The following is an 18723-nucleotide window of genomic DNA, read 5'->3' as shown; positions in this document are numbered from 1 at the left end:
ATTTTGGAGGACTTTGATTGTTGGAAGGGTCTGACATTGGAGGCAGATGTAAGAGAATTTTGTCTTTGTGTACTAGGTGATGAGGAGATATTGATGATTTTGACCCAATCCTAGAAATTCAAAAGAATTAGCATGATTCTTTGCAAGAAGCTTTGGCTTAAGCCTTGATAGAGACAACACTGAATGAAAGTGTAAGATTAAGTTTTGGGATATTTATCAGTTAACTTTAAAATTTTTAATCCTTCTAGTTTTCAGGGATGACAGAGAATTAACTTCATGTCATTTTCTTTCCTTCTTTATCTTGTCCCTTTGTATGTTCATTGATAGGAGATTTGCATTTGAAAAGTTTTATTATATATTCCAGTAGGAAAATTGTACATTGTTGATAAATGTATCTTTTATAATCCTTGCTGTTATTGGAACACTGCTAATTTTATTAACACTTTCTCAAAGGAAAAATAAAAGTTAAATAAATGCCTATGTAACCCCTTTATTATCCTGTCTGCCCTTACCTCACTTGCATTGCTGAAATTCTAATGGAAAAAAGAGTGGGCTGCCCAGTAATTTTCTTTCCTATGACATTTCAGCACTCCTCCAGTAGATTGTTATAATGAAAATTGGCAGTTCTTGAGAAAAGCAGTAACCATTCAGAGGAGGGCACCTGCTACATGGACCATGAACAGCAGAGGAAGTTCTCCAAGCCAGATACGACACTGTTCTTATCTGTGTGAGAGGCAGCCTCCTTAAATGCCCAAAGGTCATCCATTTTCAGAGCAGGAGATGGGAATACCATTCTATCCCAAGTGCTCCTCATTTTAAAGTGATCAGAAGTTTGAAGTTTAAAAACAATAATGCCCCAAGGGCATTATCATTTCTCTTTAGACTTTTCAGCAAAAAGCTAGGGCACAATGTTAACATCAAAGACTATTAGGTCTTTACCAATTCTTTTTCTTTTTTATGGAATGTCCATTCAGCAGCAGTTAAACAACATCAAATTGATTTGGCTTGAAAGATGGGTATGATATGACTTCATTGTCTTAAGCCTGGTGTTTCAGATATGAAACAGTTCAGTGTTGAAGTTTGACAGGGCTATCTTAGGTCTCTATTTGTTGCACTGATGGGACTTTTAATCAGAAACTGCCAACAAGACTCCTGTAGGAATTGATATAAGATAGTAGTTAAATCACACAAAATAATCAATGTTTACTCCTTAACCTCCAGTGATATCACCCACAGTATTTTACCAGCATTGCTCTGTCTTCTGGTTGTCTTCTGTTCTGAAATCCTGTGAGTATGTCATCATTGAAGATAATCAAAAGAGAGTGCTCAGGGCTGGAATGGAAATTTTGAAAGTGGATTCCCAAGTAATTGCCGTTAATAGCAACATTGTTGGAACTGTGTCACATTTGGAGATGACATACTTGAACATGAAAATATGCAACAAAGTGTACATATTCTGTTCCTGTGGCGTTCAATAGCATGGGATTTAGAGCCAGACACACTGAATTGGAGAATTCACTAGTTATGGGAGTCTCAAATATTATAGATTAAAATAGGAATTGAAATATCTATATCATAGATTTTCTTTGTTAGGTTTAAATTAACAGGAATTCTGTTAAACTGAATGAAATATATGCATACATGAGTATATACGTATAGCTATTTATTATTCCACCCAACCAGCCACCCCCCACTCCTCCATCCATCCTTACTTCACATGGCAAAAGCTGAGTGAATAGTAATCATTGTTACTAATGCAAAAATTATTGTAATGATCTACTTTTTATAGTCTTAAATGTGCTCGGTGTCTCCAATGGTTGCTCATTTATTCTCTTTTTCCTCTTCTATTTCCCTTATCTCTTTATCAGTCTCCTTTCTTAAAATTTCCCTCTCTTTCTTTAGTCTGTCTTATAAATCCTTTCTTAGAGAGGAGGACTTATTCTGCTTTCTCGGCATGAAGAGGGAATGAGGGTGAGCAGAATCTGTGTGGTCCACCAGAGCTTCACCACTTTAATGCTAAGCAGGACATTAGCTCAGCCTCCTTGGTAAGCAGGGCCAAGCTCTGAGGCCTTGCCTGCCTTCCTCCCTTCCCACCTGCTGCATAAGGAGCCCTGGACTGCTCCTCTTTGGTAAGCCTACAACCACCTTCACCCAACATGAGCGGTGCCCTTGTCACAAGCATTCCTTTCTCATCAAGCACAAGAGAAAATACACAATTTGTGCTCAAATTAGCTTCCTCTTTCATTTTTTGGAGTTAAATTTCAAGGCTGCAATTCTCAACCAGGGTACCTGGACATCCTAGAGGGATAAATTGGAATTTCTCTGAGGAAGGGGCAGGTGGGTTGTGTGCAGTTTGAAAAGGATTTTTACCTTTATAATACAGTGTTAGTCAAAGCCAAGCCAAGTCTAATCAAACATAATATTGTTATTTTCTTAAATAAAACTGCACAAATAAACTAGAAAAGTCAACATTGCTTTCTTTTTGAAAATACTCTGGAGATAGACTTTATCTTTAGAATAATAGAGATTATTAATAAGAAAGTTTAATATCCAGTTGATATTCATGTTTCTTTGAGAAAGACCTGCATGAGAATATTCACCAAATGGAAAACAGATTTTTACAAAGGAAAGAACTGTCAAACACTGTTTGTGAAGTTAGTAAAACAGTCATCCCAACCTAAGTGAGACTGGCTGATTGGGAGGTTCATAGGAGCCCTGTTTCTGTGTTTAATGAAAAGTTAGTCAAAGAGAAGCCAGCTGAGACACACATGCCCATTGTATTTGCTTGGGGCATTTTAATTTTTTTGAATCTTACTTATTTGAAAGGCAGAGTGACAAAGAGAGGGAGAGACAGGAAGCGAAAGCTAGAGGGAAAGAAATATTCTACCTGCTAGCTCACTCCCCAACTGACCACAACAACTAGTACTGGGCCAGGCTGAAGCCAGGAGACAGGAACTCTATCCAGGTCTCCCACATGAGTAGCAGGGATTGAAGTATTAGAACCATCTGCTGCTGCCTCCAGTGCATTAGCAGAAAGCTGGATCAGAATCAAAAGAGCCAGGACTCGGGCCAGTCTTTCTGATAGGGGATGTGGGTTTCCCAAGCCGTGGCTTAACCCCCTGTGCCACAGTACCTGCCCTCTGGGACATTTTAATTTGATTCTAACTTGCCCATCACAGAAAATTCACATGAGGTCTCTAGCTTCATCAACACTACTTTGTACTTCAATAAAAAGACTTAGCAATCCCTGTGTGAACTGTAGATATGATATTGATGATAACCTCCCTTGAATTTTCCCATTTACCATTGTTGGCTATTTTATCAGACTTAGAGAAAAAGGAAACACTACTGTTTTTCTCATAACTATTAAATTCTATAGTTTTACTCAGGTGACTCTCCCAGATATTGATACTTTGGATATTACAACTTACCTACCTGATAAATAGCCCTTTGACTATTACCCAATAAATGGAACACACATTTTTTGAAGAAGTATAAACTCCAGAAATCATTGGCTTTTGTGTTTAGCTCTTCTAATTGATCTTTCAAATGGAACTTCATTTGGGATATCTTTGTTAAGAGGAGTAAACATGGAGAAAACATGGAGTAATGGAAGCAATATGGATTTAAATAGACGTGGGTCTGAATCTTGGCTCTGATATTTAATTGCTGGTTAGACTTCGGTGGTGCATCTAAACTTATTGATTCTTAGTTTTCTCATCTATCAAATGAAGATAGTGAGACTTCTCTGCAGGTGTTTTTTTAGTATTACAGACATGCTTGAGAAACCCCTATGATAACATCTGGAAACTCATTTTTATTTTATAAGCACAGGGTAACTTCTTTACCTTGAAACTTTCCTTGTTGTCTAGTAAGTATAATCATTGCTAAATAAACATTCTTACATGACCCCACAGCTTCCTTTGATTCCACAGCTTGGCTATGGATGTGCATAGTTGAAAGTCTTAGCCATGTTCCCACAAAAATCAGTTCTACCCTTTGTAGGGTAGAACTTTGTATGTACAAATCAATCACTTTAGGGATACACTGTTTCTCTTTTTAGAACCCACTAAAAAGATACATACATAAGGAGATGAAAAATGGGGCAGAAAATCCAGTGCTACCTTCACTCAACCCATTGATGATGGTGCTAGGACACAAGGCCAGGGAAGCTAAGCTGAGAACTTAGAGGTGCAGTCTTTGGCCCTGTACTGGCATCCGTTCCAGCAGATACAGGTGTCCTGTGCTGAAGTCCATCTCCTTGGAATCGCTGACACTGCAGAAAGCCTTGCTTTTTGGACCACAGAGTGGTTGGCATGAAATAAGGATGATGGAGGCTAACTTGATGCTGGGCAGAGCAGGGTTGTGAGAGCCCTAGGATTTATTGTTGACTCTCACTCCTTCACCAAAGTCCTATATGTGTTTTTGTAGGTCTCCAAAATAGCGTGGAAGCTTGTTAGGGGCAAGGCCCGTGTGCTCTTATTCTTCTGTCTCTCAGGGAGTCCTCTGTACTCAGAGGGAACTTTCGGGCCAGGGAAGGGTGAGGAGCTGTGTAAGCTGGTCAGTCATTGATCGCCACCTGACCCTGCCTGTCAAGTGCTGTTTCTTGATGTGATTCACCCTCTAGCTTCTTTTGCTAAGAAACACCTGTCTTTTCTTTGGGCCTTGGTGAGCAAGGCCCCCTCGAGGTCAAGCAGGGAAAGGAGGGGAGGGAGTTGCCAATCCATCACGATTATTTTTAGTAAGGTACAGGGTCAAGATTTGGTGAGATGGCTGCAAAATCTATTGTTAAATGTGGGCGAATTGGTTTTTTACACAGTGAAAGACACCTTTATTGCATTTTCTGACTAGGTAAATTCCGTGTTCATTTAAAAATTATTAACACAATACCAAGAAACATAAGGAGAAAGCAGAAATCACCTGGGATGTCAGCATTCTGAGATTACTGCCATTAACATTTGGTAGCCTATTCCTTCATGCATTTTTATGCATATAGATCTAGAAATATCTAAGTTCAATGAAGAACATATTAAAATGATGTTTATTAAATTCATAGGCAGAGTTTTTTGATCATATTAAAGTGGTATATATATATATATTCATCTGCATCTTTTCTCAGTATTCGGAAATTTCTCTGTTAACCAATATGGATCTAATGCATGGTTTTGCAACACCAGCACTACTGAGTCTGTGGGCTTGATAATTCTTGGTTCAGAAGGGGCTATCCTATGCACTGCAGAGGTTTAACAACACCACTATTTGCCTACTAGTTATCAGTAGCACCCAACTCTCACTCCCCAGCCCCTGCCCCTCTATGTATATCCAAACATTTCCAAATTCCTCTGGAAGAAAATCTGCCCTGGTTGAGAGCCACTGACTGAGCTCTTTATGATTCCTGTGTAATATTGCACAGTATGGATCTGCCAATTTTTAGCCACTCACTGTTTCCTTGTGGCCATAAAATTTGTTTCCACTGATGCTTTTGCCTATTGAATTCATGATTTGGTCCCTAGGTATCATTTTGGAAACTAAAAACCTGGAAGAGACAAAACTCAAGCTTGTATTTCTCCAAATATAACATTGCTGTGACTGGGTTTCATTCAGTTTATTCTTGGATGAGCCTGGAAAGCAATCATAAAGTAGTAAAGGTGATGGCTCAGGCTGTGACCTGGGGAGCCCTGTCTCATCTATTGCAAGTGCAGGCAGGTGTTCTTCAGCCACAGGTGCTGGTGGCCAGGTAATTGTGCATGTTCAGTATAATTAAATATTCTACTTTTCAAGAGAAATTAGAAATCCATGTTGTTAAGTAAAAAATCCCAAATTTTTAAAGATTGGAAACTAATTAAAATTTGGGTAAAACACAGCACATGCTAAACAAACAAGTATCCTGGCTAAATTTTAGGATCCACTTGATGGCCAGACTACAGTCTGAAGCATAGATATTGTTGATTAAAAAAAATTAAAGTTAATTTATTTCATTTGAAATATATATATATATATATTTCCATTTTGCTCGTTCATTTCCTAATGCTATAACAACCAGGGCTGGATTGGCAAAGCCAGAGGCTAGGAACTCAAGTTTCCCACATGGGTGATAGGATCCCAGTCACTTGAGCTATTGCCACTGCCTGGTCTCTACCTTCCTAGGGTTCAGCTCCTTGAATGTCTACTGTGAAGCTCTGATATAGCTTTACAGTGGTAAGCATTATGCTTTGACCCATATTGTCTGTGGTGATGTCCTCTGTCCGTCTTTTGGAGAGAGACCATGCTCTCTCCATATTCAACATTGTCTGAATCAGTGGAACTTAGGGCAGCTGAATTGTGTTCTCAGAAGCAGAGTTAGCACTGCTTGCTGCCTTAGTGTCTCTCAGTCTCCACCTTCATAGCTTATCTCCACTGTGCCCAAGGCAGCTCTGGGGAGGGGTGGTGGCTTACAGCAGCATGGGCCCGATGTGCCTCTTCAGAATCTGCTTTTCACTTACAGAACACGTTGGTACTTTATTTACCTGGTTTCTTTCCCAGGTGCAGTGCTAGAACCAAAAGGCACATTGGAGATCTTTTTAAATTCCACCTTTTTAAAAAAAGATTTATTTATTTATTTGAAAGGCAGAGTTAGAGAGAGAGAGAGAGAGGTCTTCCATCAGCTGGTTCACTCCCCAGATGGCTGCAACAGCCGGAGCTGTGCCAATCTGAAGCCAGGAGCCAGCAGCTTCCTCTGAATCTCCCACGTGGGTGCAGGGGCCCAAGGACTTGAGCCATCCTAGTCCATAGCAGAGAGCTGGATTGAAAGTGGAGCAGCCGGGACTCGAACTGGCAGCTATATGGGATGCCAGCACTGCAGGCAGCAGCCTTGTCTGGTATATCACAGTGCCAGCCCCCAAATTTCACCCTTTGATTTCACATTTCACAACTGGGGAAAGCTGGGCTCAGGGAAATGAAGTTACCCAGCTGAGGCTCCACTGTTAGTGCTTGAGGCAGGGGTGACTATTTGGTCCCCTGGTCCCCGTTTAGCATATCTGTAACCACTGCTTCTTAACAGTTGGTTTTGGTAGAAATCCTGTTTTTCTGCTTCTGATTTTCAGCTGATTTTTCTGGATGTTCATGTTTCTATGAACCATGTCTGGGAGGTGACATAAACATGCCATGTGGTATAACTCCTCTCCCAAGTTTTTCAAATGAACAATCTTGTTCTTTTTTTCCAGGTGCTATTTTAAAGGAAATAATTTTGGCCTTGGAATATATTAGAGGAAGATTTGATGGCTCTACTGGCTTAAATAGTAGATTATATCACATTTTCAGATACTGCCTCAATAATTAAATTTGGGACTGGTGAAGATTTTGAAGACACAGAAACATGTGCTGATTAGCAAGTTTTAAGTGGGATTAGGTTGATTGGGAAGATTTTTCCTTCTGGTTGGAAATGTGCTGGCCTGGGTTCTCTATGGGCTCAACTTGCAGACTTACTGCATCCACAGCTGCCAACAGCTCTCAGCTGCTGAGGAAGGCAGGCGTATCAGGCAGCCAAAGGAGTTCCATGTGTTGGAACAGGAGTTTTTCCTGATGCCAACTGTGCTGCCAGGATGCTGTCAGCAAAATCTGAGAAATGCTTTAGGGGCTGCCCACCAGCTTGACACTGGGTTAGGCAAGGTCAGAATCTTCTGGAATTTGACGGCTTGTTGATGGCAACAGAAGAAATAATGGCACCAGAAGAGATGTGTTGCTCCCCAAGGAGAGAAAGTGTGTCCAGAGACAGCCTTAGAAACGGGCTCCAATAATTCCATAACTTCTCTGAGCTTCAGCAGTGTTTTCTAGAACATAAAGACAAAAATAAGCTGCTTTTCCCATCCCTGAGTGATGTTAAGGGCGATTTGGTGTACATCATTCATGTGTGTGTTTTATAGGTTGGACTGTGTCTCTCTAATTTCTTATGTAGAAGTCCTGACCCCCAGGACATCAGAATATGATTTAGAAATATGGTTGGTGCAGATGTAATTGGTAAAGATGAAGTCATAATGGAGAAGGGTGGCTGAAATCCAATATTATGGGTATTCTTATGAAAAGGGGACATGTGGACACAGGCATACACACAATGAGAACCCAGTGTGAAGGTGTGAGTGACATTGCTACAAGCCTACAAGGTACAAGAAGAGAAGTAAGAGAGGCCTGGAGCAGATCCTTCCCTAGAGCCTACAGAACACACACCTTGATCTTGGACATCTAGCCCCCAGAAACAGGAGACAGTAAATTCCATTGCTGAAGTCACTCAGTTTGTTATGGCAGCCCTAGCAAAATTATATGGTATGTGCCTATAAGTACATGTGCATGCATGTGTGCACATACACACACAGATACATACACACAGATTGCCTTGGGGTATTTAAGGTCAATAGCAACCTCTAATCTCAGATCAGTACAAGCATGGCTATGGAAGGGAGTAGAGCTACTGGAACTACAGTTGTAGGCTGAGCTGGTGGTGGGCCATGTGTAGATGATGTAGACAAGACAAATCCTGAGGAAAGGGCCTGCATTTGTTGTACTTGACATTTTATAGCTGGTATCAATACAATATCTGCTTAGTTTTGGTCCTGTTTTTGAATGGATTAAAGGTCTTGACCAGTAAAATTATTATCACTTCCATCAGGAAGCTCAATCCTCATTTATTACTCACTTCCAATTCCCATCAGTCCCTTACAGCAGCCAATCTATTTTCTTTATCTGGATTTGCCTATTCTGGGTATCACATCTAAATAGAATCATATATGTGGTGTTTCATGTTTTGGTTCTTTAGTTAGCATAAAGTACTCAAGATTTATCCATAGTGTTGCAAATATTAGTACTTGATTTTGGTTTTAATGCTGAATAGTACTCTTGTATGGATATACCACATTTTGTTTATCCATTCGTCAGCTGATAAGCATTTGGGTTGTTTGAGGTCTTTTTTATTATAAATAATGCTGTTGTGAACACTTATGTATGAGCTTTTTAGTGATAGTCATATACTAATACTCTCCTGGGTCTATACCTAGGGATAAAAGTACTAAGTGATATAGCAATTCTACATTTAACTTATGGAGGAAATATCAACCTGTTTTCCCCATTGTCTGCATGATTTTTCATTCTCACTGGCTATGCAAGAAGTTTCTAATTTCATTTTCTCTGTTTCGCTGCTTATATTTGCAATTTTCTATTTTTTAAAATAACTGTTCTAGGTAGCGTAAGTTAGTATTTCATCATAGTTTCATTTGCATTTCCCAGAGTGTTAGTGATGTTGACCCAAGTACTGAGCCATGTTCTGCTGTGTCCCAGGGTATGCATTAGCAGGTAGTTAGATCCAAAATGGAATAGCCAGGACTAAATGCGTATCCTAAGTGATGACTTAATGCTCTGAGCACCTGCCCCTTATTTCACTGTCTTAAGCATGTCCTTTTATGTTCAAGATTTCCTAAGTTTTATGAAGTTTTATACATTTTTTGCTTGCGCTTTTGCTGTCCTATTTAAGAAACTACTGCCTAATCTAACATTATACTAAGAATTATACTTCTGTTTTTTCCCAAATCTGATGTAGTTTTAGTCCTTATATTTAGATCTTCAATATATTTTAGTTCATTTTTGTATACTGTGTAAGGTAGGTATTCAGATTCATTATTTTATAGGTGGTTATTTAATTACACTCTCACTGTATGTTGGAAAAATGACTATTTCTCCTTTGAATGGTCTTGGACCCTGTGTCAAGATCAGTTGGCTACAGATGGATGTGAGGGTTCATTTCTAGACTCTCAGTTATTTTCCATTTGTCTATATGGTCTATATACATACATCTTCGTTTATGGCAGTACCATGCTGCTTTGATTACTATAAGCTTTGTATTAAGTTTTTGAATCAACAAATCTATTCCCCTGAATTTGTTATTTTCTCAAGATTGTTCAATGGAACTTTCTTAACCAACAGGGGATGACTAAGACTTGGTCATAAATCTGAGTTCAGCAAGTTGGTAGAAAGATAGCTGTGTCCCCCTAAGAACTAAAAACCTTCTCTGTGCCCTCCATAACTGCTGTAACCTAGAGGAGAACCTCACCACCTCAGAGTGTTGTGCTGCTAGTTAGGGAGTTGGTCAGTCTAATTGTTTTACTTGTTTTCACATCACGTTGAAAATCAAATGTATCCCCTCACTTCTTCAAACATGCACCTGAAATAGGTCAAATATGCTTATACCCATTATGTAGGTGAGGACAATGTGTAGCAGAAGTCAAATACTTGTTCAGATTATAAAGTTAATGCATGGTGTATCAATGATGAGAAGTAGACTCCCTATATCTAAATATTGTGTACTTGTTTTGTTTAGAAGATGATTTTTCAAAAAGTTTGTTAATAGGAAATGTTAACTACAAATAAGACATTACAGGTAAGCAGAATCAGAAGAGAGTTACCCATTATTCCATTACTCAGAAGAACCACAAATTTGAGGGTTCCCCATTGGACCTTGAATTGGTATGTGCTGGTCAATCTTTAACAAGTGGCTCTCAAGAAAACGTATTGTTCTGACTGATGGCTGACTGAGCTCCTAAGATAATATGGAGTTGGGAAAAGATGCTTTCAGGAGGCTCCCATTTACCAGACTTGGAACGCCTAGTTCCTTGCCACTCAAAATGTAGGCCATGGGTTATCAGCACTGGAACTGCTTGAGAGTTTCTTAGCAACCCATAATTTCAGGCCCTATGCTGGCCTATGGACTCAGATACCTGCATTTTCACAAGATCTTCAGCTGATTATCTGCACATTAAGGTTTGAGAAGAGCCGTATATTCAATACAGTAACCAATAGGCAACATGGCTATTGAGCATTTAAAATGTGGCTAACTTGAATTGACATGGTCTCTGGGTACATTAAGTACATACCAAATTTTGAATAGTTAGTAAAGAATAAAATGTAATTATTTAATTTTTAAATTGACTGCATGTCAATATGATAGTGTATGAAGTGAAATGTATTAAAATGAATTTAACCTGTTTCTTTCAATGCTTTTAATTTGAGTGTGTATGTGAGAGCAAGAGAGTGCTTGTATTTACTGGCTCAAAACAGCTGGGACTGGGGCACTTTTGAAACTGGTAGCTGAGAACTCAGTCCAGGTCTCCTGTATGGATGGCAGGAACCCAGTTACTTAAGGCATCAACACTGCCTCCTAGGGTCTGCATTGGCAGGAAGCTACAATCAGAATCTGGAGCCAAGAATTGAAACCAAGTACTCTGGTATGGGAGTAGCTGTCTTGTCCAGTAGGATAAATACTTGTTCCTCTTGATTTTTTCAAATGTGCATAGAAGAAAACTTTAAATTAGTATGTGGCCACATTAAGTTTTAATTGGACAGCTTTTCTTGAGAGCGTGGGATCCCTAGAATGCTGATTGCTCTGTGCGTACCCTCGGTCCACTTTTTACTATACCCTGATAATGTTATTTATAAGGGCCAATGCCATTTACTTCTTGTTATTAGTACTGCTGTTGTGCCCCTTTGTGGATTCAGAAGATGTTAACAAGCTGAAATGAATAATCACCTCTTTGATTTTGAAAGCCTTGGAGATATTCTAGTTACAGAATAGGGGGGATTATGGAAATGAGGAATGTCCTATATGCCTCGTCCTGTACCATTTTTATCCAGTGGGATCCCCAGATAACGGTGCATTAGGCTGAGCATCATTTCTAAGGCTCTCAATGATCTCTTGGGGACTCATCTCCATGACGAAGGAAGAGTCACTAAATAACTCCTGTTCATAATAACCAGCCCAAGAGTGGGTGTGCCACCTCTCAGCACATTAACCGTATTTACCATCTAAGAGACTGAAAGCAACCTGTCTCGTTTGATGAGGAAGCCATAAAGTTTTAGTGAACAGGGAGTAAATCAAGGCTTCCGCTTGCCTTGTAAAAATGCACTGCCTTGTGTTGCATCTCACCCTTCACTCGCATGAGTGTATTTTTATTATTCTGCATAAATAAAACATGACTTGTAGCCTCCTTTTGGCTAGGTCTTGCAGCCAGGTTCAACAACCAAAAAATTAAAGTTGGCATTGTGTTTCTGATGAGGCCTGAGCATTAGTATGAAATACCTAAAATACTTGAAAAATGGAAATGGCTTTAAGCTGAGAATGGATAAAAAGGGGGAGTCTTCCTCCTTGGTCCCCATGAGAGAGCGTGCAAGTGCCTGGTACAGTCTTAGGAGTATTTGGCACCGTGCTTAAGTTTCCACGAGGGACATCCACATCCCATATATTCCAAATCAGAGTGACTGGGCTTGAGTCTCAACTCTGCATGACAGCAGGTGATGACTGAAATAGTTGGGCTCCTGCCACACATGTGAGAGACCTGAATTGAGTTCCAGACTCCTGGCTTTGGCCAGGCATGAGCCTAGCTGTTGAGAGAATTTGAGGAGTGACCCAGTGGATAGAATATCTCTGTCTATTCCTTTTCCTCTCCCGCCTTCCCTCAAAAACTTCCCTCCCTCCCTCTCTACCTCCTTCTCTCTCTCTCTCTCTACCTCCTTTTCTGTCTCTCCTCCCTCCATTTCAAATGAAAGGAAAATAATAAAAAAATTAAAAAGAGTATGGATAAATAGTCAAGTTCAGTAATAAAATTGAATCATAAGACTGTAGCAAGTGCCCCACTGGATGCGCAGTTGCAACAATGTGGTGACAATTTGGAGACATAAAATTTGGTTGGTTGATGTTGGCTTTTTTTTTCTTTTTATTCCAGAGTTTGTCAGGCAAAAGCTGCTTTGTTGGCAGTTAGTAAGTCTGGTACCTCCTTTGCATTTTGCCTGAATTTCAGTTTCAGAGTTGATATATAGAGAAAACTAACAGCCAAATATCTTGTAGAGATTGGGGGCGGGGGTGGTGGACATCTTGGCTGGTCAGACCCCTAGGCTTGGAGACACCAAGAAAACTGTGGAAAATTGCCAACTTTCAGCTGCAGAAATGTGTTTGAAGTGGGTTTTCCTGTTCTGTAGCCATTGAATGACATCCTGGGGCTCAACTGTGGAGACTATGAGAGTCTGGTAAACTTGGGAAAACAGGCAAAGGCAAGCCATTGGTGTGCATTCAGGACTCAAGAAAGCCATTCTTTTTTTTAACCAACTTATTTTAAATGTACTCTACCACAGTTTTTATTTTTGAAGGTTTTTATTTAATAAATACAAATTTTCATATGTACATATTTTAGGGATATAATGTTTCTTCCCCCTTTCCTGCCCTCCCACCCACACTCCCATCCCACCTCCCGCTCCCTCTCCCATTCAATTTTCCATTAAGATTCATTTTTAATTGACTTTATTTACAGAAGACCAACTCTTTATTAAGTAGAGATTTCAACTATTTGCACCCACACAGACACACAAATTACAAAGGAAGACAAGTTTTAACATTAATTCTCATAGTACAACTCATTAAGGACAGAGGTCCAGCATGAGGAGCAAGTGCACAGTGACTCCTGTTGTTGATTTAACAACTGACACTCCTATTTATGATGTCAGTGATCACAAGAGGCTCTTGACATGAGCTGCCAAGGCTATGGAAGACTTTTGAATTCACAAACTCTGTCCAGTTTTAAATAGGCCCATATGCAAAGTGGAAGTTCTCTCCTCTCTTCAGAGAAAAGTACATCTTTGATGGCCCCTTCTTTCCTCTGGGGTCTCACTCACAGAGGTCGTTCATGCAGAACAATTTTTGCCACTATGTCTTGGCTTTCCGTGCCTGAAATACTCTCATGGTGTTTTCAGTTAGGCCTTAGGGGCTAATTCTGAGGTCAGAGTGCTGTTTAGGGTGTTTGGCATTCTATGAGTCTGCTGTGTGGACTGCTTCCCATGTTGGAACTGTCTCTCCTTTGTAATTCGATCTTTTGTTATTACCAGGCACTTGGTCTTATGTATGTGATCCCTTATGTAAGTGATCTTACGTATGTGATCTTGATGGCCCTATGTATACGATCAATTCCATACTTAATATGATCACTTTATCACATAAGATAGGATTAGTGCCACCCAGCTAAATGGACTCCTTACTTAACATAGAATTAATGAGAGAGATGTATTAAGTCAATTTAAAATAGATTCCAGTTAAAAATAAGAGTGGAAATGAGAGAAGGAGGAACTGTACAGGTCAGCACACATTCCCACAGACCTAACCCTAAGGGTGAAGCTAAAAACTTGCCATGTAACACCATTCTTCTGGTAGGCTTTGTGTGCCTCAGTTGTATGCTTTGCTGGATAACGTAGGTTTATTCAAGGTACTTGGAATGTATATGATAGAGAATGCTGTCTGTCTCAGTTATCTAATTTTTTTTTCCTAAAGAGTAATGTCCCCTTTAGGAATGCTCTTTTTTATATACATGTAAATATAAATTTCCTGCTAACAGGATTTAAAGAAGGCATTATCTTCATGTCAGATTTTGATATAAGCTTCAGCATTGAGAATAACAGGCAATAAATAACATCATATTCCAAAGAGAGCAGCGAGCATAGTTTTCTGAACCTAAGAGGGCAATACAGAAAACGAAAGAGTCCCCAGAATCTCCTCCAGCCTATATAAAAAGAAGCTATGAACATGGACATGCTGTGATTTTTGATTTACAGATGTAGGGGAGGTATTTTTCCCCTGCTCTCCTGAGGTGGTTTTCTTCCAAGCCAAATGAGAACACAATTTGTAGAGACTGGACAGGTGCCTGCAAAAAGGGAAGACTAGCACCTTTCTCCCCACATAGCTGGGTGCATGTAGGGTTACAGGATTGATGAGTCTGCATTGAGTCAAATTTTGAGGGAGTGGGGTCCAGTGAGAAAGACCTATGCAACTTGATTTATGTCTTGGAAATTTGGGGGCATTTGAGAACAGAATCAAGTATTTTGATGGCATAGGGAGTCGTCCTAAAGTCTAGATGTTGTTTGGAAAAGCCCTATTGTAAAATGAGGAGAGAGGGCAGTAGGGGAGTTTACACATTGTGTACATTCAATAAGGATGAGTGAGTTTTCTGTGGGTCCACTTCTTATTGCAGAAAACGCTGGATGATATCTTACTGTACCCTCTCAGGCCAAGAGAAGATAATATAAATATGGATGTGCTCTCCAGAGTAGGAATGAAGGGGGGTATTTAAGAAGCCAGCTAGAGAGTGTATCACCATGTGAGAAGACTGGTAGGGCCTCTGAGGAAGCCACTCCTGAGCCTACAAGCAGACCATCATTTCTGCCTGCAAGGGCATGAATGGACAGGCCATGAGAGAACCAAAACAGTGGGTGCCATTAAGTAAAATAGTTGCTTCCTTTATTTTGTCCCCTTCCCACATACCCAGTGGAAGTTAGAAAAGGAAGAGAGTAATAGAGACAAAGGAAAAGGAAAAAATAGACCACATCCTCTTCCTCAATTTTGGTCTTGATAAAAGGATTGGGCCTGAGAAGGGCATAGGTTGAAGCTTTGACTTGCTAATGAGATGTAAGTTAAAATTTACACTGAACTTTATTTTTCAAATTTAAAAGGGGGATTCTAGAATGGGATTATTCGTTCTTTATGTGAAAGTGCATGGAAAACTATTAGATCTGCCCAAACTGAACAGTTATCAAGAATTGATTTGGCAGATAAAGAAGAGGACCATGGCTGGGGAGAAAAATAAAACTTTCTTTCTTGAAGTCTATTGGGACTGTCCTGAATGTTCAGTAAACTCATATAGCTGTTAAGATGGCCTTCAACACAGTTTCCACATTACACTAGAATAGAAAATTATGATTACACTTGTAAGATATAGCTCAGCAAACAACAAAAAAGGCTATTTGCCCATGGAGATTACTCAAGGTGATTGGCTAAGGATCTTCAGTCACCTTCTTGGGCTCTGCCTTGAGTTCTGAAGACAAGAGACCATGGATTGGGGTATTGCTTTACAATGTGTAAGTTCAGAGTGAACAGGGTTAATTCAACAGTGAACTTTAAAGGAGACTGGATAATTTTTTTTTTCTTTATTAACTTTTTTTTTTTTATCTTTTATTTAATGAATATAAATTTCCAAAGTACGACTCATGGGTTACAATGGCTTCCCCCCCCATACCGTCCCTCCCACCAACAACCCTCCCCTTTCCCACTCCCTCTCCCCTTCCATTCACATCAAGATTCATTTTCGATTATCTTAATATACAGAAGATCAGCTTAGTATACCTTAAGTAAGTATTTCAACAGTTTGCTCCCATACAGAAACATAAAGTGAAAAATAATAGATGATTTTTTTTAAATGATGATGAAATCAGATCAGACCTATTGTCATGTTTAATCCCAGTGAGAGTCAAGTTGGGAATTGACAATTTCTTTCTTTCTTTTCTTTTTTTTTTTTTTTACAGAAGATCAGTTTAGTGTACATTAAGTAAAGATTTCAGTCGTTTGCACCCCCATAGAAACACAAAGTGAAATATACTGTTTGAGTACTCGTTATAGCATTAAGCCTCAGTGTACAGCACGTTAAGGACCGAGATCCTACATGAGGAGTAAGTGCACAGTGACTCCTGTTGTTGACTTTACCAGTTGACACTCCTGTTTATGGCATCAGTAATCTCCCTATGCACCAGTTATGAGTTTCCAAGGCTATGGAAGCCCCTTGAGTTCTCCGACTCTTATCTTGTTTAGACACGGTCATAGTCAAAGTGGAGGTTCTCTCCTCCCTTCAGAGAAAGGCACCTCCCTCTTTGAAGACCTGTTCTTTCCACTGGGATCTCACTCACAGAGATCTTTTTGCCAGAGTGTCTTGGCTTTCCATGCCTGAAATACTCTCATGGGCTTTTCAGCCAGATCCGAGTGCCTTTAGGGCTGATTCTGAGGCCAGAGTGCTATTTAGGACATCCGCCATTCTATGAGTCTGCTGAGTATCTCACTTCCCATGTTGGATCACTCTCCCCTTTATTTATTCTATCGGTTGGTGTTAGCAGATACTAGACTTGTTTATGTGCTCCCTTTGACTCTTAGTCCTTTCATTATGATCAATTGTGAACTGAAATTTATCACTTGGAGTAGTGAGATGGCATTGGCACATGCCACCTTGATGGGATTGAATTGGAATCCCCTGGTATGTTTCCAACTCTACCAATTGGGGCAAGTCAGCCCGAGCATGCCCCAAATTATACATCTCTTCCCTCTCTTATTCCCACTCTTATGTTTAACAGGGATCACATTTCAGTTAATTTTCAACACTTAAGAATAACTGTGTGATGGAGACTGGATAATTTTTAGATCCCATATATATCGTGTTAAGATGGTGTGGGTCATGACAATCCCTAGTTTTAAATTTTCATCTGCATGTAGCAAGTAGAAGCAGCAAAGAATATTAGAACAAATATTGGCTTGGGAGACAAAGTTCCAACATTGTCAACAGCCAGCTGTTTACCTTGGACATGATACTTAATCAACCTGGGATTTTTTATCCTTAATTGTCAAATGAGGGAATTATAGAGCAAGCATTTAATAAATGGCAGCCATCATCACTGCTACCACTGTCATCACAATTACACAATTGAGTATTATGGGAAAGCAGCAATAAATGCCTAGTTCAATTAGTTCTTTGAATTTTGATCTGATACCTATTACATATGGGAGATAAGAAGCAATAAGAAACTTCTCCCACCATACACTAAGACTTGTAAAGCTACAGAACTCCCTAAAGTCCTCAGTATCTTTCTTCAGGACAGATGTCACATGATCAAATTCTCCCCATGGCCCTCTGAGACCTTTCTTTTCATTTGTGAACATCAGTTTACTCCACACATCAGCTGGTTTTAAACTGTATAGCTGCTGGGTGGCATCGATACCCTACACTGCCTGTCTTAATCCTTGGAGCACCACTCCCCTGGTTTCCACAAGCACCCAAAGGAAGCTGTCTGTCTAGCAAAGGGCTCACCTTCATCTGATGCCTGAAATATTAAAAGTGGATTTGGGATATCCACATCATATCAGTACTGTGTTTGGTCAAATATCAAATTTTTGCTGCTATTTTCTCAAAGGTCTAGAAATTATTACCTGAGAGGAGAGTGGTGTGTGTGTCTGGTAGGCACAGGGATCATTTTGTGGGCATTTGCTTTTCTCAGCTGAGCAACTCATAGTATAGGTAGAATTCTTCCTTGTGAGCTGACTTCCATTACTCAATTCATAAATGTAAAGTGATTTATTTATTGCTTCCTTCTTTCTCTCCCACCATTTTAGTTTGGCTTCCTCTTAAAGCATAACCTTGAGACTTAGCCTTGGGGGCAGGTGGCATATTGGGTGTGATTCCTAGGAAGAGGTGTGAGGGAACTGAGAGAAAAGTCAATATGAAGGTTGAGCTCATAATGCCTTATTGAACTTGTTGATGTAAGAAATGGGAGCTTGGTTCTGGTAGATTCCTTTCAATCTTATTTTTAGTTTGATTTGACAACTTTGATAACTACCTTTGTCTTGAAGCTCTTTGCTCTCTTGCTCTTCCTTACCCTTAACTCCTGGTTCCCCTTTGAACTTCTTTGCTTTATTCTCATCTCTTTTGTAGATTGTTTATGTACCCACTGCATGTCAGAGACCCAAGGTCCCACCTCCAGTCCACTGCTTTCCTAACTCTAATCCATCATGCTGACTCACCTTAAGCTTTCTCAGACTCAACTACTCCCTATGTAATGATGATTCCCAAATCTGTACCTAAAGCCCCACATCTTTTGGTACAGCAAGAAAGTGCAGAGGAGATGATGCCC

At 39.8% G+C, this 18723-nt stretch overlaps 1 long non-coding RNA gene across 6 annotated transcripts in view; it reads left to right on the top strand.

Annotated features, from left to right (window-relative positions):
- The window catches only part of LOC149127452 (uncharacterized), a 77844-nt gene that overhangs the window by 58398 nt on the left and 723 nt on the right, over positions 1-18723 (top strand). The gene's annotated exons all lie outside the window — the stretch shown is intronic.

This window comes from Oryctolagus cuniculus, chromosome 3, assembly GCF_051225735.1.
Source record: "Oryctolagus cuniculus isolate XC-2025 breed Fujian yellow rabbit chromosome 3, ASM5122573v1, whole genome shotgun sequence".
NCBI classification, from domain to species: Eukaryota; Metazoa; Chordata; class Mammalia; order Lagomorpha; family Leporidae; genus Oryctolagus; species Oryctolagus cuniculus.
Note: the sequence above shows the minus strand (reverse complement) of the source record. Positions and strands in the feature narration are given on the sequence as shown.